The 23,351-nt window shown below is 42.6% G+C and overlaps 1 non-coding gene and 1 pseudogene across 1 annotated transcript; both read left to right on the top strand.

The window, feature by feature from the left end:
* The first annotated feature begins 3,987 nt into the window (after positions 1–3,987).
* Positions 3,988–4,067, top strand: LOC112446121 (small nucleolar RNA U2-19). The gene has a single exon (XR_003034192.1). It is a non-coding gene; the product is annotated as a small nucleolar RNA U2-19 (small nucleolar RNA).
* Positions 4,068–4,223: 156 nt separating this feature from the next.
* Positions 4,224–4,287, top strand: LOC112446119 (uncharacterized; annotated as a pseudogene).
* The last annotated feature ends 19,064 nt before the right edge of the window (positions 4,288–23,351 follow it).

The raw sequence follows: 23,351 nt of genomic DNA, 5'->3' as shown, positions 1-23,351 counted from the left end.
GGTGGTCAAAAATACTGGAGCTTCGGCTTCAGCATCAGTCCTTCCAATGAGTATTCAGGGTTGATTTCCCTTAAAACTGACTAGTTTGACTGTGTGTGTTTTAATATGTGTGTATTGTTTACTTACCTAAAGTCAGTTCTAATGTACTTTGCCTAGATTGTTTTCAACAAAAGATTCCACAGGCATAGAAAAACTTTGTGGAATGAGGTCTATCTGCCAGTGATTAATGGTGGTTATCTCAGAAGGATGAAATTCAGAAGGATTCTTTTTCTGATTTGTATGTTCTTGCATTTTATAATACTAAATAAAACATTGTAGTCCCCTGCTAGAATAACAATAATAAAAATTCATGACTGGAACCGTTTAAGTGGGATATTTTTACAGGGTTGTTTACAAAAGGACTTAATGAAAAAATAAAAACTTCTTAGAAAATAAAATCGTATACTTAAAACTCGCAATTAAAAATTGAATATTCAGGGCCTGAGTAGACTTTTTTCCAAAGAAGACATGGAGGCCAACAGATACATGAAAATATGCTCAGTATCATTAACCATGAAGGAAATGCAGATCAAAACTACAGTGAGATGGCACCCCATGCCTGTCAGAATGGCTGTAAAAAGACAGCAAATCGGTGTAGAGAAGAGGGACCCTGGTGCACGGTTGGTAGGAATGTAAACTGGTGCAGCCATTATGGAAAACAGTAAGGAGATTCCTCCAAAAATTAATAATAAAACTACTGTATGGCATAGCAATTTCAATCCTGGGTATTTATCTGAAGAAAACAAGAGCATGAATTAGAGAAGTTATATGCACTCCTGTGTTCATTGCAGCATTATTTACAATGACTGGGATATGGAAGCAACCAAAGTGCCCACCAATAGATGAACAGTTAAAGACGATGTGGCATATATATACACACACATGGTGGAATATTACTCAGCTATAAAAAAGAATGGAATCTTGCCATTCGTGACAACTTGGATGGACCTACAGGGTATTACGCTAAATGAAATAAGTCAGAAAAAGACAAATACTGTGTGATTTCCCTTATATGTGAAGCCTAAAAAATGAAGCAAATGAACAAACAGGAAGAATCATAGATACAGAGAATGGAGAGGAGGCTGCCAGAGTGAAAGGGGTTTGGGAGAGGAGAGAAATAGAGGAAAGAGATTAAGAGGCACAAATACTCAGTAACAAAAGAAATGAGTCACAGGTGTAGAAGGTACAGTGTGGGGAATGTAGTCAATAATTATGTAATATTTTTATATGGTGACACATGACAACTAGACTTATCATGGTGATCATTTTGAAATATCAAATCCCTATGTCGCATACACAGTACTGTAAATCAATTATACTTCAAAACAAACTGACAAACTCACAGAAAAAGAGATGAGGTTTGTGGTCACCAGAAGCAGGGGTTGCAGGGAGGGGGAAATGGACGAAAGCAGTCTAAGAGTACAAACTCCCAGTTATAAAATAATCAAGCACTACAAAAGTAATGTGCAACTTGAAAAGGATAATAACACTGCTGTATGCCAAATAGGGAAGATAAGGGAGTAAATGCTGAGCGTTCTCATCACAAAGGAAAAATGCCTTCTAATCTATTTCTTTGATGTTATATCAGATGATGGATTTCCACTGAAATGATTATGGTAATTGTTTCCTAATGTATGTAAGCTAAAAAATGGTACCAATGAACTTATTTACAAACAGTTACAAATGTAGAAAACAAACTTACAGTTACCAGTAGGGAAGCAAAGGGGGAAGAAAAAGTTGGGGGATTGGGATTGACATATATATACTACTGAATTGTTATTGTTCAGTTGCTCAGTGGTGTCCAACTCTGTGAGACCCCAAGGACTGCAGCACACCAGGCTTCCCTGTCCTTCACTGTCTCCCAGAATTTGCTTAAACTCATGTCCATTGAGTCAGTGATGCCATCCAATCATCTCATCCTCATGCCCCCTTCTCTTTTTGCCTTCAATCTTTTCCAGCATCAGGATCTTTTCAAATGAGTCAGTTCTTTGCATCAGGTGGCCAAAGAATTGGAGATTCAGCTTCAGCATCAGTTCTTCTAAAGAATATTCAGGACTGATTTCCTTTGGGATTTACTGGTTTTATCTCCTTGCTGTCCAAGGGACTCTCAAGAGTCTTCTCCAGCATCACAATTTGAAAGCATCAATTCTTCAGTGATCAGCCTTCTTTATGGTCCAGCTCTCATATCTGTACATGATTACCGGAAAACTACAGCTTTGACTATATGGACCTTTATCAGCAACACTATTATATATAAAATAGTTAATTAACAAGAACTACTGCATAGCACAGGGAGCACTATTCAGTATTCTGTAATAACCAAAAGAATCTTAAAAAGAGAGGAGATATATATATAACTGATTCACTGTGCTGTACAGCGAAAACTAACACAGCTTTGTAAATCAACTACACTTCAATAAAAAATGTTTAAAAAATCATTATGCTGTATTCTTCACACAGTACTGTATAGTCAATTATTATCTCAATAAAGCTGAAAGAAAAACTTCATCTATAAGTGAGGGTTAACATGAGAAGTTAAGAAAGGCCTGAGCGGATATCTTAAACTCTGGTGTAAACGCTCCCTGGGTTCAGCTCTGGGAACTCTGTGAATACTCTGTGAATTTCACTCCCCTCACCAATAAGGGCCCTGACACCTCCAGGATGGGGAGGTGAGCTGGCAGGACCCATGCCTGTTTTCTCCCTGCACTCACCCTCCGGCCACACTTCTTGAGATAAAGTCCTTGAGATTGCCCTAAAGCAGTCAAAGCCCCTTCTCCCCCTTGATGGATCATCTTCACACCGAGACAAGAATTTGCATTAAGAGACTTGAAAGATAAACACCAGTGTTCCTCACCTGCGCCCGGAGTGGGCCGGGCAGGCAGCACTGGTCTGGACCTTCTCAAGACCCAGGCCTTATCACTGATGGCTGGGCTTTCTCCCTGTGCTCCATCCTGACCTGCTGTTGCCCAGATGTCAGCTTTTCAGCAACAGAGACTTCAAAGAGCAGAGCCTCACCAGCCGTGTTGGAGAAGCTGGTCTCCTCCAAGCAGTGAGTGCAGCTCAGAGGTTTCTATTCTGCAAGCATGGAGCTCTCACCTCGGCCTCCTTAGGGAATGAGATATCTGATGGGGCTGCATCCTTCCTGTGAAAGGAAAAGCCCCTTCCACACTGAAACAGAGCTTAAAACAAAGTTTTCCATCACACAGAAAACCTGAGGTTTTGTCCATTAAACTTATCACCCAAAACTGTATATTTAAACCTGCTGAAGATTTCTGCTGTGTTGCCTAGACAATAAAAGAAACACATTTTCACCTGGGATTCTGAGAGAGTTCACACTGATTCTTTTCCGTGGTAGTCTTTCCTGAGTTGCTCCCCACCCCCACCCTTTGGGACCAGATTCCTTCCTTAATTATATATAGGTTGACTCCAAGGACAAAATTCGACATTCACTGCAGCCTTTCCAGAATGTCAAATTCATTAGCGCTGTTTCCAGTGTTTGCTAGAACCTAAGCAGAAGTGAAGAACAGCACACACGCACACACACACACACACACACACACACACTGCCCCAGGCTTTGCAGGCAGGACCATCAGCTACAAAATTAATCGTGATTTCTTAAGGGAGCTGATGACATTCTCTTTCAGGTTTCTGGGTTGCTGGACATTCACAGATGCTAAGTAGGGCCGTGACCCAGGCCTTTGAAGTTTCCAGCCCCACAGGTTGGAAAGGCAGTGTGATTTAGGATGGTCAGCAGGGGGGAAGAGCAGTCAAGTAGACCTCCCCTCAGACAGATAAAGGCAACCCAGGGGCTTGGGCAGCTCGGTGCCTTCTGTGCCTGGTAGATCCAAGAGAGGGGGCTTCCCAGGGGGCAGAAATGGACACAGTGATGGGATTGCTAATATGTCCTAGGATGAGAAGATGATTCTTTGCATAAAGATTAAAGCAATTGTCGATGATGAAAATAGCCAAATCTGAGCATCAAAAGATCTCTTGGTGTCCCTAATGCATGATCTCTATATTTCTGAGAAGCAAAAGGATAATTTAAAACAATAAGGAGTGTGTGTGTGTGTGTGTGTGCCTGCCTGTGTGTAAAGGTGACAGTGGGTAACTGAGGACTTATTGATGGAGTGAGTGTGTGTGTGTGTGTGTGTGTGTGTGTGTGTATCAAAGGCTAATCAGTTCTGAGCAATGATGAAAAGATGTTACTGTGGATCTTTATGAAGGTTTCTACACTTGATCTGAGCTCAGAATTAAAAGAAAAAGATTAAAGCAATTATTTTTGTTTAAAGTTTCTCAGAAAGAAGAGGGAGTTTGTGGGGGAAGGCTTTTGGAAGGGGATGGGGAAGAAACTCTCTGTTCATCAAGACTCGGCTATTTCTATTTGCACTTCCTTCCATAAGCACAGACCAGGGATCCTTAATCAAAACTCTGTCAACTGCCTCATGCCTTTCTCACTGCAGTGCAGGCTACCCGTGTCCAGAGGCTAAGGTTTCTCATCCCTCGGTCTGTTTGGAGTAACAGCAAATTCCTCAAAGCTACTGTCTCCCCGGAGGCATTCTGTGATCTCGTGAAAATGGACTTAGGTGGTTTCTGGATTAGCACTGTCCGGCGACACGTGGTGACCCTTAAATTTGAAAGTAATTGTTACTGGGGATTCTCCCAATGAAAAGAAAAAATTAAGCAGAGGTAAATTTTATGGAAGAGTCAATCCAACTTCACTTTCAAAGACCCAGGCAGATAGAGGCCACCAGGGCTGGGACGCCTCCTTGTCTCCCCAGAACTGAGTTACTGGGCTCTTCTCCGGGGGGCCTTGTCTGAGCGGGAGCTGTTCTGACGGGTAGACAGAAGCCCCAGCTCTGTTGGGAATATCCAGGACAGGGTTTCCTGGAGCCTGCTTCCCCTTTCGAAGGCCACAGAATGTCTTGGTATGAAAACAGGCCCTACTTAGGAAAATTATAAGAAATCATTTATAATAAACAGGATTTTAAAAAGAGTCTTGATTTAGGCTTGGTTTTTATTTCCAATTCAGAGCTTATAAATCTATGACTTCAAAACACTGTAAGCTTCAGTTTTCTCAACTTTAAGATGAGTATTCTTTTTTTAAAACAGTTTTTTTATTGGAGTATACTTGATTTACAATGCTGTAGTTCTACGTATGCATATATCCACTCTTTTTAGATTCTTTTCCCATATAGGTCTTTACAGATTTTTAAGTAGAATGCCCTGTGCTATGAAGTAAATCCTTATTAGTTGTCTATTTCATATATAGTACTGTTTATATGTCATTCCCAGTCTCCCGGTTGATCCCTGCCCTCCCATCCCTGCTTTCTTCCCTACAACCATAAGTTTTTCTACATCTGTGACTTTATTTCTTTTTTTTTTTTTTAAAGGATATTCTCTTACACTTGTTTCTCCTCTGGTTGTTGTAAGAATTAAATGAGATAAATAAACTATTTTAGAGTAAGAAGTGCTTGTCCCCTAATAAGTGTTACTAAATGTAAACTATTGTGTAAGTGTTGCAGAAATACTATGTATATGACACAGTTCAGTTCAGCTCAGTGGCTCAGTCGTGTCCAACTCTTTGTGACCCCATGAACCGCAGCACGCCATGCCTCCCTGTCCATCACCAACTCCTGGAGTTTACCCAAACTCATGTCCATTGAGTCGGTGATGCCATCCAACCATCCCATCCTCTGTCGTCCCCTTCTCCTCCTGCCTTCAATCCTTCCCAACATCAGGGTCTTTTCAAATGAGTCAGCTCTTCGTATCAGGTGGCCAAAATATTGGACACAGAGTAGGTCTTCAACAAATGCTTATTTCTATGTGTTTGTAAGTGAGATAATGCTCATACTCTTTTAGAAAGATTGTTGTTGTTATTATTTAGTTGCTAAGTCGTGTCCAACTCTCTTGCGATCCCATGGACTGTAGCCCACCAGGCTCCTTTGTTCATGGGATTTCCCAGGCAAGAATACTGGAGTGAGTTGCCATTTCCTTCTCCAGGGGGTCTTCCTGACCCAGGGATTGAACCGCTGTCTCCTGCATTGGACTGCGGGTTCTTTACCACTAAGCCACCAGGCAAGCCCTTTAGAAAGATACTAGGAGCCAAAATCCTCTCCCAGCCATCTTACCAATAAGTTTAACCATAAAGAAGGTCTGTTTGTCTTGGGGAGATACTTCTGTTTTTCTAACTTATGAATGGATGAAATGATCCTTTCTCCTTTTTCCCTTAGGAAGCCAGCATTGAACTTAGTGTTATGCTTACTTACTCTGTTGTTTATACGACCCTTGAATAACTGATGAGTGCATAGCCCAGTGTCCAGCTGCATCAGCACAGCAGAGCCTGGGGATCTGTCCGCCCTGTGAACACAGCCGGGGGGAGGCAAGACTAGACCTCTGGTTGGCAGACTTTTTCAGAGGCAGGGAGAAGAGCCTGCTGTCTCTTTGTTTTGTGGTTGCTGTTTGGGGCTCTCTGCAGGCATAGGGGAGACATTAAGGGTAAAGGAATTGTCTCTTTATTATGGTTTATTTTAAACAGCTTCAAGGGGCTCTTTATTGTTTCTTTGTTTTGTTTGCTCCAATTGCTTCAAAGCTGGAGTGTCTTTCTTGGGAACAGAAGATGAGGTCAGCAGAGTCCTAAAGAATTCAAGGGAGGATGAAGTTGGTGAGTGGAAAATGATGCTTTTTGAGAAACAGTGAAAAGAGAGAGGAGATAAAAAAATAATTGGTATTGTATTTAAATGGTAAGAGAGATTAACTGACACTTGAATTCAAAACCTTGGTAAAGAAAAAGATGGCTTGTACCTCTGGGAATAAATCATCTCACACTTTCTCAGATGAACCAATCACCTGGATGGGTTTCTTTAAAAAGCTGATTCACAGGGCTTCCCTGGTGGTTCAGTGGTCAAGACTCCACACTCCCAATGCAGGGGGCCTGGGTTCAATTCTTGGTCAGGGAACTAGGAACTCACATGCCACAGCCAAGACCTGGCACAGTCAAATATATACATAAATTTTTAAATTAAAAACACAGTTGGTTTACAAGGCCCATCCCAAGGGGAACTGCTCATTCTGTATACCTGTAGGAGTATGCATTCTAACCTAGGCCCCTCGGAGGCCGGGCAAGGTGCCTTGGGAAGGCTCACTTAACACAACACAGAAGTCACAGACAGCTGGTAACTTCATTGAGTGCGATGATTACTTTGCTCTGGATTCCTCGCCCCCTGAGGTCTCTGGGGACTGTACCAGGGAAGATTGCACCAAGGATAAAAGAGGAGCAGAACCTTTTCATCCTTCCTGGAAAAATAGCTCCAAGCACTTTGGCAGATTGACCGGCTGGGTTGAGGCCTGGGATATTGGGAAGGAGGAAATGGAATCAGTCCACATAGTAAGTGGCTCAGGACCATGGCCGCAGGGTCCCTGGGCAGTGTTTAACCCACCCCCAGATGCAAACAGCCTTACAGGATGGCCTCTGACAGGCTCCCCACCTGGGCTGAGGAGTCAAGTAAGGTGCACACAGCACAGGTGTCCACAGGCAACGTGAGTTCAAAGATACAAGAGTAACTGGAAAGATTCATGGTTTATGAAAACAACAAAAGCCGAGGTGGGCTGAAATCACACTAAGGAAAGAGACACATCTCTATAGATATTATGAGGTCTATGGGATCATATTTACACAGAGATGGCACCATAAACCTAAACGGATTCACAGTTATAAATAACTTCAAGTAGTCAACTTGAGGCTTTGAGATATTGTGCAGTTCACTACTCACCAGGGAAGTGGTGAGACTCTTCTGTGAGAAGTAGGGAGGGGGTGGAGTGTTTTCAAAGTGTTTGCAGACCTGATACTGTTATTAGGCAAGGAAAGGACTATCGGATAAAATGTTCGGAAGACTCTGGGTTAAAGTAAGTGGAATATGATTTTGTTTTTTATGGCAAGACTTCTCTCTGTTCATTGCAGATCTGTGGGTTTGACTACTAGACCCCTTTGGCAAAGATCATCTTTCAAAATTAGTATCTCCTGGACTGGTTCTGGGAAATGCTGGGCCACACAGCTCCAAGTGTCTCCTCTGGCTCTTACAATCCGCAGCCCACAGAGAAGTGAGACATGGGAAAGCCCACAAATGCCGCTGTGAGTGCAGCGGGAAGAGAGATGGCTGTCCAAAACCCTGCAGGCAGCTGGTGTGCAAAATGAAACACTAAACGTTAAAAAATCCATACATACCTCTCACAAAATAATTGCCTCTCCAGAAAGCATATCAGGTAGAAAAGAAAATCACCTGTGTGTGTCCTCAAGAGTCAAAATGAAAACCTACTCAAGTGCATTTGTAGTGCACACATTACAAAAAGAAATTGCACTACCTCAAGAGAAGAAAAGACCCCGTTTAGTAAATGGCAAGTCTCAATGAAGGAAAAATAAATGCAGTGGCCCTCTGTGACGTCCAAATTCTGATGTACTGGGCCTCAAGGAATCAGACACAGTCATGCCAGCAGCAATTGGACCCCACAGAGCAAGGCAGCCGCTTCTCAGGAGAGCACAAACTGCTCTGCTTCACCCACAACAGCAGGAGCCTGGGGTCGGGGCGGTGTCCAGAGAGGTCAGAGAAGGGAGACAAAATGGGCACAGACAAGAATACCTTGTACTTTCCTTTTTTCTTCTTCTTTTCCATTTTTCTTTCCTTTTTATAGGCAATGATTTGGCAAATTTAGAATCTTGGTCAATGAAGTGTGATAAATAGGGGTCATTAGAGCAATGCTAAATTTTGCAAACTGAGTGAAGATAAAATTAAGAGAAGACAGCTTTAAGGAAGGCAAAATTACAGCAAAGTTGGCTTCAATTTAGAGAAAAAAAGAAAAGTGTAGACCTCATTTTCCCAGGAAATGAGAGTATTAGCTCTAGCTTGAAGCAGGCCAGTAGCCTCACTTTTCTGCACCTCGGCTCTTTCCTTTACAGTATAATGTCAGCACATACTGGGACCTCAACAACTTGGAGGTCTTAAATAGGGAATGATAGTTTTACTGGAAGGGAGAAAGGCTACTTTCTTTAGAGAACATTTAATATAAATCTCAAAGAAACAACTAGAATCATATTTAAAGCTGAAACGCTCCAGAAAGATCTGTTTAAGATAAGACAGGAAAGGATGCTCTTATCACCACTCCTCTTTAACTTTATTCTAGAAATTATAGCCAATGCAATAAGACATGTGAGAGAAATAGCTTTTTTAGAGAGAGAAAATGCCTATTGCCAGAAGACTACATAATTGTCTATCTAGAAATCCCGAAATAATGAACAAAAATAGCCAACAACAAAAAAATAGAATTATAACTTAAAAAAGTAGAACTTAGAAAGACATATATGTTACTGATCGTTATCCGAAATATACTAATGACTCTTAAAATTCAACAATAAGGAAACAAACAATCTGATTTTAGAAATGGGCTGAAGGCTTTAACAAACACCCCACCAAAAATGAATTGCAAATAGCAAACATAGAAAGATACTCCATATCGTGTACCAATAAGAAAATGAAAATTAAAATGAGATAGCACTACATACCTGTTAGAATGGCCCAAATTCAGAACATCGACACCACCAAGTGCTGAATGTATAGTAACAGGGACTCTCATTCATTGCTGGAATGAAGAATGATACAGCCACTTCGAAAGTCTGACAATTTTTTTTTTTTAATAAAACTAAGCATATTCTCACCATATAATCCAGCAATCCCACACTTTGGTATTTATCCAAAGGAGTTGAAAAGCTGTGTTCACACAAAAGCCTACATAGGGAAGTTGTTTAGTTGCCAAGTCGTGTTCAACTCTCATGACCCCAAGGACTGTAGCCCGCCAGGCTCCTCTGTCTATGGGATTTTCCAGGCCAGAATACTGGAGTGGGTTGCCATCTCCTTCTCCAACACATGAAAGTGAAAAGTGAAAATGAAGTTGCTCAGTTTCACACATCACTACAAATTTATCCAAACCCATAAAGTAGACAACACCAAGAATGATCTCTAATGTAAACTATGGACTTTGGCTGATCGTACTGTGTCATTTGTAACAAATACAGCACTGGGCTGGGATATTGACAATTGGGCTGGCTGTGCATGTGTTGGAGCAGGGAAAATTTAAGATCTTTTTCTTGACTTTCTGCTCAATGTTGCTGTGAGCCTGAAACTGCCCTAAAAAATAAGCTCTATATTTTAAAAAGAACTCAATAGCTTGTGAGATGTACCTAAACAAATGAGAACCTCCTTATGAATGGCAATATCTAGTAGGAAGAAAAATTCACTGTATCTGTGTATCCAACAAACTGAGGGTTGAAAAGAATTGCTGGAGGCTTTCAAAAAGCAAAACTTCAGTTTGCTATGCACTGAGAACTATTTACATAGTATTTACATTGTGCTTATAACTATTTATATAGCTTTTACATTGTATTAGGTATTTAAGTAGTCTAGAGATCATTTTGGAGAAGGAAATGGCACCCCATTCCAGTACTCTTGCCTGGAAAATCCCATGGACGGAGGAGCCTGGTAGGCCACAGTCCACGGGGGTCAGGAAGAGTCGGACATGACTGAGCAACTTGACTTTCACTTTTCACTTTCATGAATTGAAGAAGGAAATGGCAAACCACTCCAGTATTATTGCCTGGAGAATCCCAGGGACAGAGGAGCCTGGTGGGCTGCCATCTATGGGGTTGCACAGAGTTGGACATGACTGAAGCGACTGAGCTGCAGCAGCAGCAGAGATCATTTAACTTATTCAAGAGATGTGCACAAGTTATATGTAAATACTATGTCATTTTATATATGGGACTTGAGCATTGTCATACCATCCACAGAGGTCTTGGAACTATATACAACCTTGTAGATTATGTATATATGTACAAATATGCCTTATGTATATCCAGGAATAAACTTAGCATAAAAGTGTAAGAATCCATTCAAGGAAAAAAGAAAACTATAAAAGACATCTAACAATAAATAACTGAAGAGGCTTGGAGAAACCTACTGTGTTCTTGGATGGAAAATCTCTTCAGTGTTGTAAATATAATGCTTTTACCCCAAATTGGCTATAGGTTCAATGAGAGACCAGTGAGCTTCCATTTTTCTCTTTAATATAATGACAAAGTGATTCTAAAGATAATCTGAAAAAATAAACAGGAGGAAGTCCTAATAATTTCTTTTAAAGATGAGTAATGATAAAGGCCTTAAAACATATTATAAACATAAAGTAATTAAAATATGAATACATCTAAATAAAGGAGACAGCTCAGTCACAACTTAATGTGAAAACAGTGACACAATACATTGGTGGAAAAAGAAGGATCATTTAATAAATAGTGCTGAGAACATGGTTAGCATCTTAAGAATAAACAAATGAAATTCAATCCTTACCTAATGTAGTCTAAAACTAAAGTAACAAGTTAAAGAATTTTAAAAACAAAAATGAAAAACATCTGCTTTCTTGGTCTGCATTAGGAGAAACTTCTAGGAACAAGTGCAATGCAAGGGTTTACAAATTTAAAGATCAATACTTCTATAATCAGAAAATTTTAAACATATAAGTTTTGATAATTAGAATGTTACAAATTAAACATATATATGAGAACTAATGTTATAGTCAGGGTCAAATTTATAGCCTTAAGTTCTATTATAATTAACTAAGAAAAAATTGAAATAAAGATACTAAACATTCAGAAAGGGAAATTATAACAAAATTCAGAAAAAAACTAATTTGAGAAAATAGTAAAAAAAAATAATGAAACAAATACACGTATTAATAAGCTAAAGGCAGCTTTTGACAAATAAATCCTTCTTTAAGAAGCAATTAACAAAGCAGATGACATTAGACTGCTTGTATCATGAGGGTAGGAATCCTACACATTTCATTGACCTTGGGATCCTCAACACATAAAAGATTGCCTACAATTTAGTAAGTCAACAAAAACCACCTTTGAAAGAATAAAAATAGATATACAACTTAAAAGTATAGTGAAAAGATGACAGAAAACCTAATCATAGAAAATTAAGAAAAATGTGGAGATAGCATGATAGGGAAGTTAAAAATTTAAATATTTCCATAAATTTAAAAATCTCTATGAAATAGAAAACAGTGGAAGCCAACAAGAAAAAAAAAAAAAAACCCTAAAGTAAAATCCATGAGAAACTTGTTTAAAATATCTCCAAATAAGAATCTAAGGCCAGACAATTGAATCTGTGACTATTACTTTAAAATCAGAAAAACCTACAATATCCATGCAGTGTAAACTGTTCCAAAATTTAGTTTTTAAAAGTGTGTGTGGAGGCAAGAAGGAAGGGAAGGACAACTCAAGCTATAAACTGAGGAAGAACATATTTATAATATTATAAATATTAGCCGTCTCACATCTCATGCTTAAAATGTTTTGGCTATCAAAACATTTAAAATATTTTTATATGTCAAGAAATGTCATAAAGAATGATGAGTAAAGTAACAGACTTGGAAAAACGCTGGTCATGCCAAGAGATAATTAGAGAAAGCAAAGTATATCCCTGACCCTGTATGTTCTCTCACTAAGCGAATATATGCAACAAAAGAAGAGATGCAAATAGATTATAAACATTGTTTAAATATCAGCATCTTTCAGTTCAGTTCAGTTCAGTCGCTCAGTCGTGTCCGACTCTTTGTGACCCCATGAATCGCAGCACGCCAGGCCTCCCTGTCCATCACCAACTCCCGGAGTTCACTCAAACTCACATCCATCGAGTCGATGATGCCATCCAGCCATCTCATCCTCTGTCATCCCCTTCTCCTCCTGCCCCCAATCCCTCCCAGCATCAGAGGCTTTTCCAATGAGTCAACTCTTCGCATGAGGTGGCCAAAGTACTGGAGTTTCAGCTTGAGCATCATTCCTTCCAAAGAAATCCCAGGGCTGATGTCCTTCAGAATGGACTGGTTGGATCTCCTTGCAATCCAAGGGACTCTCAAGCGTCTTCTCCAACACCACAGTTCAAAAGCATCAATTCTTCTTCGGTGCTCAGCCTTCTTCACAGTCCAACCCTCACATCCATACATGACCACTGGAAAAACCATAGTCTTGACTAGATGGACCTTTGTTGGCAAAGTAATGGCTCTGCTTTTGAATACGCTGTCTAGGTTGGTCATAACTTTTCTTCCAAGGAGTAAGCGTCTTTTAATTTCATGGCTGCAGTCATCATCTGCAGTGATTTTGGAGCCCAAAAAAATAAAGTCTGACACTGTTTCCACTATTTCCCCATCTATTTCCCATGAAGTGATCATTAGGGGCTTAAAAATATTAAACAAGATCAAATTTGCAAACATGAAAAGAAAAGATAATACCCAGTTTTGACCAGGGTTGTAGGAAATAGTACTCACATATAAGGCTAGTTAGAGGCAAATTTGAATAACTTCTGTAGAGGATGATTTGGCAATATGCTCAAAAGTCTTAAAAATATTCAAATCTATCAACTTCTAAATCCCACTTTTTGGAATAATACTTTTTATCCAATATGTAATGTCTCTTCTTGGGATAACCAGAGTATACCCAGGTTGCACCAAAGATGTTCATTTTAGCATTGTTTATGCTCACAAATATGGAACCATGTCTGATATTTTGTTGATATAAATTTTTCGAAGTGTTTTCAATTTCATTTTCTCATTTAATTCTCAGAAAACCTCTTGGTGGTAAGATTATAATGCCCATTACAAAGCTTCAAAAATGATAAATATCTCAGGCAAGTTATAGAACATACTTGAAACCCTTGGGCTAATTGAGCAGGAGCTTGGACTGAGCCCAGGTCTCTGGAGGTCTGGTCCACATGGTCTCTACCATGTTAGGATACTAGAGATGGATCTTAGAAATTACATGGGTCATGCAAACCCTGAGGTTGGATCGGTAACTTAGGCTGGTTAGCAAATGACTGAGCATAATCGCCTTCTTCTTATAACAATAATCTTCAGACTGCATCAAATGTTGGTCTGTAACTCTCCGAACAGAGCAGAGAATGGTTTTGAGGACAAAGCCACAGGGAAAAGATTTGGGGAAGCTAAGAAGTACTCCGGAAGTTTGTTTCAGGAAAACCCAGCTTCCTCAACAAAAATATTTTTATTTTAAAATAAAGTAATATCATCATTCCTTTAATTATTAATATCCATGCATGTGTGCTAAGTCATTTCAATCATATCCGACTCTGCAACTCTATGGACTGTAGCCTGCCAGGCTCCTCTGTCCATGGGATTTCCCAGGCAAGAGTACTGGAGTGGATTGCCATCTCTTTCTCCAGGGAATCTTCCCAATTCAAGGAGTGAAACTGTTTTTCCTGCCTCTCCTGAATTGGCAGGTGAATTCTTTACCACTGAGCCACCTAGGAAGTCCTTTAAACTATCCAATAGACTTTAGATATCAGAATGAATTAATATACACTGTCATCCAAACACCCTCTTCCAACAACACAGAGAAGACTCTACACATGGACATCACCAGATGGTCAACACTGAAATCAGATTGATTATATCCTTTGCAGCCAAAGATGGAGAAGCTCTATACAGTCAGCAAAAACAAGACCAGGAGCTGACTGTAGCTCAGATCATGAACTCCTTATTGCCAAATTCAGACTTAAATTGAAGAAAGTAGAGAAAACCGCTAGACCATTCAGGTATGACCTAAATCAAATCCATTATGATTATACAGTGGAAGTGAGAAATAGATTTAAGGGCCTAGATCTGATAGATAGAGTGCCTGATGAGCTACGGAATGAGGTTCGTGACATTGTACAGGAGACAGGGATCAAGACCATCCCCATGGAAAAGAAATGCAAAAATCAAAGTGGCTGTCTGGGGAGGCCTTACAAATAGCTGTGAAAAGAAGGGAAGTGAAAAGCAAAGGAGAAAAGGAAAGATAAAAGCATCTGAATGCAGAGTTCCAAAGAATAGCAAAGAGAGATAAGAAAGCCTTCGTCAGGAATCAATGCAAGGAAATAGAGGAAACCAACAGAATGGGAAAGACTAGAGATCTTTTCAAGAAAATTGGAGATACCAAAGGAACATCTCGTGCAAAGATGGGCTCGATAAAAGACAGAAATGGTATAGGACCTAACAGAAGCAGAAGATATTAAGAAGAGGTGGCAAGAATACACAGAAACTGTACAAAAAAGATCTTCATGATCCAGATAATCACGATGGTGTGATCACTGACCTAGAGCCAGACATCCTGGAATGTGAAGTCAAGTGGGCCTTAGAAAGCATCACTACGAACAAAGCTAGTGGAGGTGATGGAATTCCAGTTGAGCTATTTCAAATCCTGAAAGATGATGCTGTGAAAGTGCTGCACTCAATATGCCAGCAAATCTGAAAAGCTCAGCAGTGGCCATAGGACTAGAAAAGGTCAGTTTTCATTCCAATCCCAAAGAAAGGCAATACCAAAGAATGCTCAAACTACCGCACAATTGCACTCATCTCACATGCTAGTAAAGTAATGCTCAAAATTCTCCAAGCCAGGCTTCAGCAATACGTGAACCGTGAACTTCCAGATGTTCAAGCTGGTTTTAGAAAACACAGAGGAACCAGAGATCAAATTGCCAACATGCGCTGGATCATGGAAAAAGCAAGAGAGTTCCAGAAAAGCATCTATTTCTGCTTTATTGACTATGCCAAAGCCTCTGACTGTGTGGATCACAAGAAACTGTGGAAAATTCTGAAAGAGATGGGACTACCAGACTACCTGACCTGCCTCTTGAGAAACCTGTATGCAGGTCAGGAAGCAACAGTTAGAACTGGACATGGAACAACAGACTGGTTCCAAATAGGAAAAGGAGTACGTCAAGGCTGTATATTGTCACCCTGCTTATTTAACTTATATGCAGAGTACATCATGAGAAACGCTGGGCTGGAAGAAGCACAAGCTGGAATCAAGATTGCTGGGAGAAATATCAATAACCTCAGATATGTAGATGACACCACCCTTATGGCAGAAAGTGAAGAGGAACTCAAAAGCCTCTTGATGAAAGTGAAAGAGGAGAGTGAAAAAGTTGGCTTAAAGCTCACATTCAGAAAACGAAGATCTTGGCATCTGGTCCCATCACTTTATGGGAAATAGATGGGGAAACAGTGGAAACAGTGTCAGACTTTATTTTTGGGGCTCCAAAATCGCTGCAGATGGTAATTGTAGCCATGAAATTAAAAGATGCTTACTCCTTGGAAAGTTAGACCAACCTAGATAGCATATTCAAAAGCAGAGCCATTACTTTGCCAACAAAGGTCCATCTAGTCAAGGCTATGGTTTTTCCATACATGACTGGTTTTTCCAGTCATGAATGGATGAGAGAGTTCAACTGTGAAGAAGACTGAGGGCCATAGAGTTGATGCTTTTGAACTGTGGTGTTGGAGAAGACTCTTGAGAGTCCCTTGGACTGCATTGAGGTCCAACCAGTTAATCCTAAAGGAGATCAGTCCTGGGTGTTCATTGGAAAGACTGATGCTGAAGCTGAAACTCCAATACTTTGGCCACCTCATGCGAAGAGTTGACTCATTGGAAAATACCCTAATGCTGTGGGGGATTGGGGGCAGGAAGAGAAGTGGACGACAGAGGATGAGATGGCTGGATGGCATCACCAACATGATGGACATGAGTCTGGGTAAACTCCGGGAGTTGATGATGGACAGGGAGGCCTGGTGTGCTGCGATTCATGGGGTCGCAAAGAGTCAGACACGACTGAGCGACTGAACTGAACTGAAATGATCATCCATTAAAAGACAACCAGCAAGAAAAAATTCTTTAGCCATTGAAAATTTTGCATGCTTCCCTTTCTCTTTGAATTCATATTTCCATTCCTATAGAATTTAATCTGATGTGAAACATTTTTTGTTTGAAAGTATTCCATTTATTCTATGTCTCTGAATCAAAAACGAATGTGCCCATAAGCAGGAGCTAAAATATGTTTCTAATATCCCATGTCCATATGCATTGTGATGCTAAAAATTACCTCTGGATCACATTACCATTACAATTATTAGTAGCAAAGAACTGACCAAAATACAAGTAGATTTCATATTTTGATGGATAAATATTAAAGGGGAAATGTTAGCAGAAATTTATCTCTTCACGAGATGAATGATGCTATCTCAATTTTCAATCGTTTCATGAGTAGGAATATTCTCCTTTTAGAATAAGTTAGAATTCACAATTAAACTACTTCTATGTTTTTCATTTTTATAACTACCAGCACTAAGGTTTTTTCTTTTGCATGCAGAAGTTGGTTTTTTAAATTTTTAAATTTAATTTTTTAATCAGTCAGTGTCACTCAATTCTTTGAATTTTCTGAGCTATGTGCCAAAAACATGCACTGCTTTTTCATCAAGAAAGAGAATAATTTTAATGATAATCAACTGTTGACTTTTTGGAAAGCAAACATAAAACTGCCACCTGGTGTGTGAAAGGATTTTTATCTAGCCATTAAAGCCTTTCAATATTTTCAAGACCATCCCTGACATTAAATGGAGAAGGAAATGGCAACTCACTCCAATAATTTTTGACTGGAAAATCCTATGGACAGAAGAGGCTGGTGGGCAACATTCCATGGGGTCACAAAGAGTCAGATATGACTTACAACTAAACAACAACCAACATTAAAATGTCTTTGCGCAAAGAGTCCTGTAGGTGAGTAGGAGGCAGTTCCTTTTTGAAATATACCAAACGGGGAGTGCGAGAGGGGAACCCCAACTTCATCACCCATTGAGGACACTGAGACTGTCCAGATGACTCAGTTCCTCCTGCCTGATCCCCACTGGAAACTCTTCTCATTTCTGCGGGTGTGTGGTCCCCTGGCTGAAGACCTCTGGTCAACAGGGCTACTGACCACCTGAATCAGGAACCATAGTCAAAAAGAAAAATCAAAGAGGCTCCAGGCTAAGATGGCAGACTGACCATCAGAGTCTAGTTTTGTTCTCTCCAAACAACACCTAGTCTCATTTTGCTAAATCAATGAAAGACTGGGGAGGAATTAGAGGACGGAGATGGAGACAGGGCCCCGGGTGAGCAGGAGCAAAGATGACAACATGACCGCAACGACTTTGGGAGAACTGGAAAGAAGATGGGTGCAGTGATGACTGAAGAGCTTAAAAAGTTGACTTCACTTTCAGGAAGGAAGCTGAGAACCAATCTGACTCTGAAAGGCCCTGGGAAGAGTCAGCTCTAGGTACCTGTGGATCTGGTGGTGAACCCAGGGCAGCCTGTGTGTGCTGACGCAGGACAGTACTTTCAGGCTGGAACCCTGTGACTCTGGAGACCCACCGGGTGAGGTCTGTGTCCCGGAGTCACTGTCTTTTACTTGAGGACGGAACTCCTGGGTCAGCCTGACCCATCTGGGCTTGTCTTCCTTGTGTGTTGATGGGGTTTCTATTCTCCCCTCAATACACTGGCCCCTGATCCACCTGAGGTCCCTAATTTTACCCTACAAAAGTGTTCACACTTGGCCTCCTTGACAGCTGGAGGTGAGCCAGCAAGCTTAGAAGCTTGGAAAGCGTGAGCAGCTCCCTGACCTTGTTCCTCCTGTGGTCCCCAGTCCACCCATCCCATCTGCCTGATACCCCAGCTAGGATGGTCCCTGTGGCCCCCAGAACCCACTCAAGATCTTGCTTATGGCTGCCCCAGGAGGGGCTCTTGTAAACTCTCAGCAAAGTGGAAGCCAGGCTCTACAATAGAGATGGTTCCATTTACTCTCCTGGGAGCTTTCATTTCCAAGCAGGGTTACAATCTTTTCTTTGTCATAAGCACTAAATTTGTGCTTATTATCCGTTTCTCTAAACCAAACAACACGTTGCTCAGAAATATATACATAGGTGGTAAAACAATAAAGAAAGCAAGGGTGTGTCTAGCCTGAAAGTACTGGAAGGAAGTTCTTGGTGAGAGGCACCAGGCAGCCCTGCAGGACTGCTGATGCCTTACTTTTTATCACGAAGGTGGATGCACGGGTGTTTGTTTTATTACTGGCTTTCAATGTTTGTATTTATTTCACACACACACACACACACACACACACACACACACTCTGCTGAGAGCTCAGCCAGTGCTATTAATTCCCCCAGGGAGGACCAGTTCAGAGTCCCTGTGTGATTGAGGTTCTGACCTGAACATTTAAGGAGCAGCTCAGGGCTTTGGTGACCCTCTTACGATGTCACTCTGGGTGTCCCGCTGCAGGGACCACCCAGTCTCCCTGGTAAGTCTCCAGGTGCTTTCACTGCAGCTCCAGAAGCATTGCTGGAGAAGAGCTTCTCTTCTTAGAAATCTGCCCTCCCCAATCCCTCCTTGTCCACCAGTGACTTTTTCCTCCACATCTCCTTCAAAGCATCCCGCCTTTCTTCCTTTTGAAGAAATAGGGCAACCAAACTGCCATCAGTCTGGAGAAACCTGTGCAAGCTCCTTTCCTCTCCAACTGCCTGGGTTTGAGGCCTTAGAAGCCTTGACTTAGGGAGTCAGTGACGCAAGTGTTCTCCTCCCCGCAGAGGAGAGCAACTCGGGGACCAGTTCTGGATAGTTCGTGAGCTTCAGGCACTGGTGTCAGACTGCAGATAGCATATCCTGGCTCTGCGGCCATGCCCAGCTTGTTTCTCCCCCCTCTGCTTGTTCCCTCGTCTTTACAGAAGATGCTGAGATGCAGCCCAGTAACCCGCCTCCAAACGCTGGTCCTTCCAGCCCCACTTAGTTCTCAGGTCTCCAAGCCACTGTCGCATGCTGCTGAAAGCCAGGGTGAGGGTGTGCTCCTTCTGGCCACGGAAAAGTGGCTTCCAGGAAACATCTCATATAATGACACCGCACGGACGCAGTGCTGGTGGTTCTGAGATTGGGTGGAGCAAGCCTTTGTCATTCAAGGCTCATTTTGGATTCTCCCCCTCTGTTAACACCCCAGGGTTTACAGCACATAAGCTTTCATGAGGAACGCTGCTCTCCAGTCATACTTTCCTCCTTCTCACCATTTAGGCTGGCGTTCCTTGAAGACATTGCTTACATGCACTGTGTTTGGCATACAGTTCGTGCTCCCCAATTTTTCATTAATCTGATTTATAAGTGAATGAGCTTGGAACCAAGCAGGAAGCATGTTTTTTCTCAGCCAAAGCCATTGATGGCAAATTCCTCCCTCACCTCCACATTTCTAGAGCATAAGCAGGACAGGAACAAGTAGAACATGGAGGCCACTGAAGTGGAGACGTCGATCCAGGACCCGAAACCCCCGACTCCTAGCCCAGGACACTTACCCCACACAACTGGGAATAACCTGTTTTGCATGCTTGGTGGATGAAGGGCACAGCTTGGTGCAGTGATGAAGGACAGGAGAGGGAACAGGAGGTCCTGAGTGTCCTGGAGGAATGTCACATGGGGAGGGGATTCCCTGGAGTAAACCTGCAGCTAAAGACCATCTAGTCAAGGCTATGGTTTTTCCAGTAGTCATATATGGATGTGAGACTTGGACTATAAAGAAAGCTGAGCACTGAAGAACTGATGTTTTTTAACTGTGGTGTTGGAGAAGACCCTTAAGAGTCCCTTAGACTATAAGAGATCCAACCAGCCATCCTAAAGGAAATCAGTCCTGAATATTCATTGGAAGGATTATGCTGAAGCTGAAACTCCAATCCTTTGGCCACCTGATGGGAAGAACTGACTCATTGGAGAAGACCCTGATGCTGGTAAAGACTGAAGGCAGGAGAAGGGGACGACAGAGGACGAGACAGTTGGATGGCATCACTGACTCAAAGGACATGAGTTTGAGTAAACTCCGGGAGTTGGTGATGGACAAAGAGGCCTGGTGTGCTGCAGTCCATGGGGTTGCAAAGAGTTGGACATGACTCAGCTCCCTCACTTCATCATGTGAACGCAGGGTTGTCCCACTCAGACGTCACACCTCTTGAGCAGGTAATTCAAAGAGGATGCAGATGTGGCTTCAGAGACCCCAGGCCACATCCAGGCTCTGTTGGCTACTCTCCTCCAGGAGCCTGCATCCCCCAAAGTGGGGACGATGATGCCTGTATCAGTGGGGTGACTGGAGACAAAATGTGTGTACATTTTAAAGTAATTGGCCCTTGACCTTTTGAAATTAAAACTTGTTTTTGATGTTAGAGCCAATGAGACTGGCCAGAAGATTGGATCTGGGGAAGGAGGGGAAGAGGCAAAGGCTGTTAGTGGTCTTGACCATGAGTACAAAGGTGCCCAGAGGAACTGTCAAATGAACTGGAAAGCCGGAGGTGGGCAGATTTAGGGGGCCTGTGATTGCACAGACTTCTAGCTCCTCCAGACCTCACTGCCCAGAGCCTGTGTCAGTTCATTTTCCTGAGACAGTCTGTTCCTGTTTGCACGGCTCCTTGTATCTCTGTGGTTCTCCTTTCCATCCAGAGTAAGCAGGAGTCTGTTTTGTCTATGGAATGTTCTAGAAATCATCTCATCTTCAGTCCTCTCCGTGGAGTCCATTGAGGCTTCCCTGAGAATCAAAGCCCCAGCTTCGCCCCCGCCACCCTCACTGCCTTCCATCCCGGAAGGAGTCCCCACACACCTCCACTAGTGGGTCTCTACTCATGCGGCTTCTGGCTTCCGGAACAGATGGGCGGGGCTTGGATAAGCAGACCCTGAAGCTACAAACACATCCCATAGGAGGCCTAGTATAATTCCAGGTGCAGAGGGAATTGATGAAGCCCCCAGCAAAGCCTGCCAAGGGGTCTGGCCCACCAGGCCGAGGCTCAGCAAACAGGCTCCCACATCTTTCAGAAAGGAAGGACTTTTCAGGTTGCTGAGGAGGCCGGAGCCCCTGACACTGTTGTCTTGATCCACAGTGAGCTGGAGGCCGTTGTCCTGACCTTCTCTTGAGTGCTGACTTCTGAATCTGTCACAAACCAGCTGTGTAAGATAAAATGACAAAGCAAAAAAAAAAAAAAAAAAAAAATGCAAACACAAAACAAAGCACTTGTCCAAGCTTTAAAATCAAAACCAGATGTCTGATCATCAGTGAATGCCTACTTTTATTGATTGACACTTAACTTCTTGCTGAGATATAGGAAACATCCCACTCTTACGATCAACACCCAGTTTATCTCATAGAGGGCCTCTTTCCTAGAAACATGACTAATAGGCGATTTGGGTGTGATCCCTGCTTTCCATGTGACCAGGGGAAAACCAGGGTCAGGATAGCGGTCATGGGCAGTCTTCCTAGGGCGCTGCTGACACTTGCTGTTCTGGGAACGTCATTCCCACATTCTAGAAGTCTTCCTACCCAGCTCTTTTGAGAGGACCCCCGTGCTTTCTAGGCTGCTGCCATCAGCAATCCTGGGGGCTCCCCTCCCTGCCAGGTCCTAAGCTATGAGCCGTCACTGGGCTGAGAAGCTGGAAGCATGGGGGCTGCTCTCCTCCCACCACGCCTGAATCGAGGCTGCCAGCACCAGTGCTGGGTGCCCTGGGCTGCCTGAGGTCCCTGGGGGCAAAGCCCTCCATCACTCTCGGGTACCAGATGAGCTGCAGGCGGCGCTCTGTGCCTCCGGGTCATCCAGCCACTCCTTAGCGCAGGCACTGCCCCGTGTGGAGCTCCAAGCACAGCCCCACCCTCAAGGGCCTCTCAGGACCCAGGAGCATTTCCCATGTGGTGGCATCAGTGCTTTGATAGAATCAATCAGAGGAGTGTCCACAGCAGCTCTGGGGTCCCACGCTCCCCAGAAGAGAGTCTGGAATGTGAGCATGGGTGATGAGTCATCTGGGTGAGAGGCAGATAGGAAATGGGGTGTTCAGGCAGGGGGACTCACCTTTGTGCTGGGTTCATCAAGACCTCAGCACGCTGCTTCCCCACCCCCTACAGAGAGGCAGCTACCATGGCTCCCTGCCTCCCTCGTCCTTCCTTAGGAAGGGGCTGAGCGTGAGTTACGGGGCAGACCATGCTCAAAACGGCCCTTCCCCTCAGGGCTGTGGATTAAAGGACTGTCCCACCTCCTGAGCCTTCCGAGGGGGTGTTAGTTCATTGTGTGAACAGCCCAGCTGGCCTCCCCTCAGGAGCTCCTAGAATCCACAGGTCTTTTCCCCTATGGGATGGACCCCAAGTCCAGTCTAGCCCTCGGAGGGTCCCAAACACCCCTTTGTCCCAGAATGCTCTTTATGATACACACAGCACCAAACCATAAAACATGTGCAAGAAAGCCCAGTGTTAGGAGTTCCATCTCTTTTCTCCATATCACTGACCTCAAGGCTTTTATTAAATGTCAGCTATCATACATTTTCAGTCCCATCATTATTCACCAGACCTGCATGGCTGGCACCTTAAGCATGAGTTTTGTGGGTGACCAGCTCCAC

Source organism: Bos taurus, chromosome 3, assembly GCF_002263795.3.
Source record: "Bos taurus isolate L1 Dominette 01449 registration number 42190680 breed Hereford chromosome 3, ARS-UCD2.0, whole genome shotgun sequence".
In the NCBI taxonomy this organism is placed as follows: domain Eukaryota; kingdom Metazoa; phylum Chordata; class Mammalia; order Artiodactyla; family Bovidae; genus Bos; species Bos taurus.
This window is presented reverse-complemented; position numbering and strand designations above follow the sequence as displayed.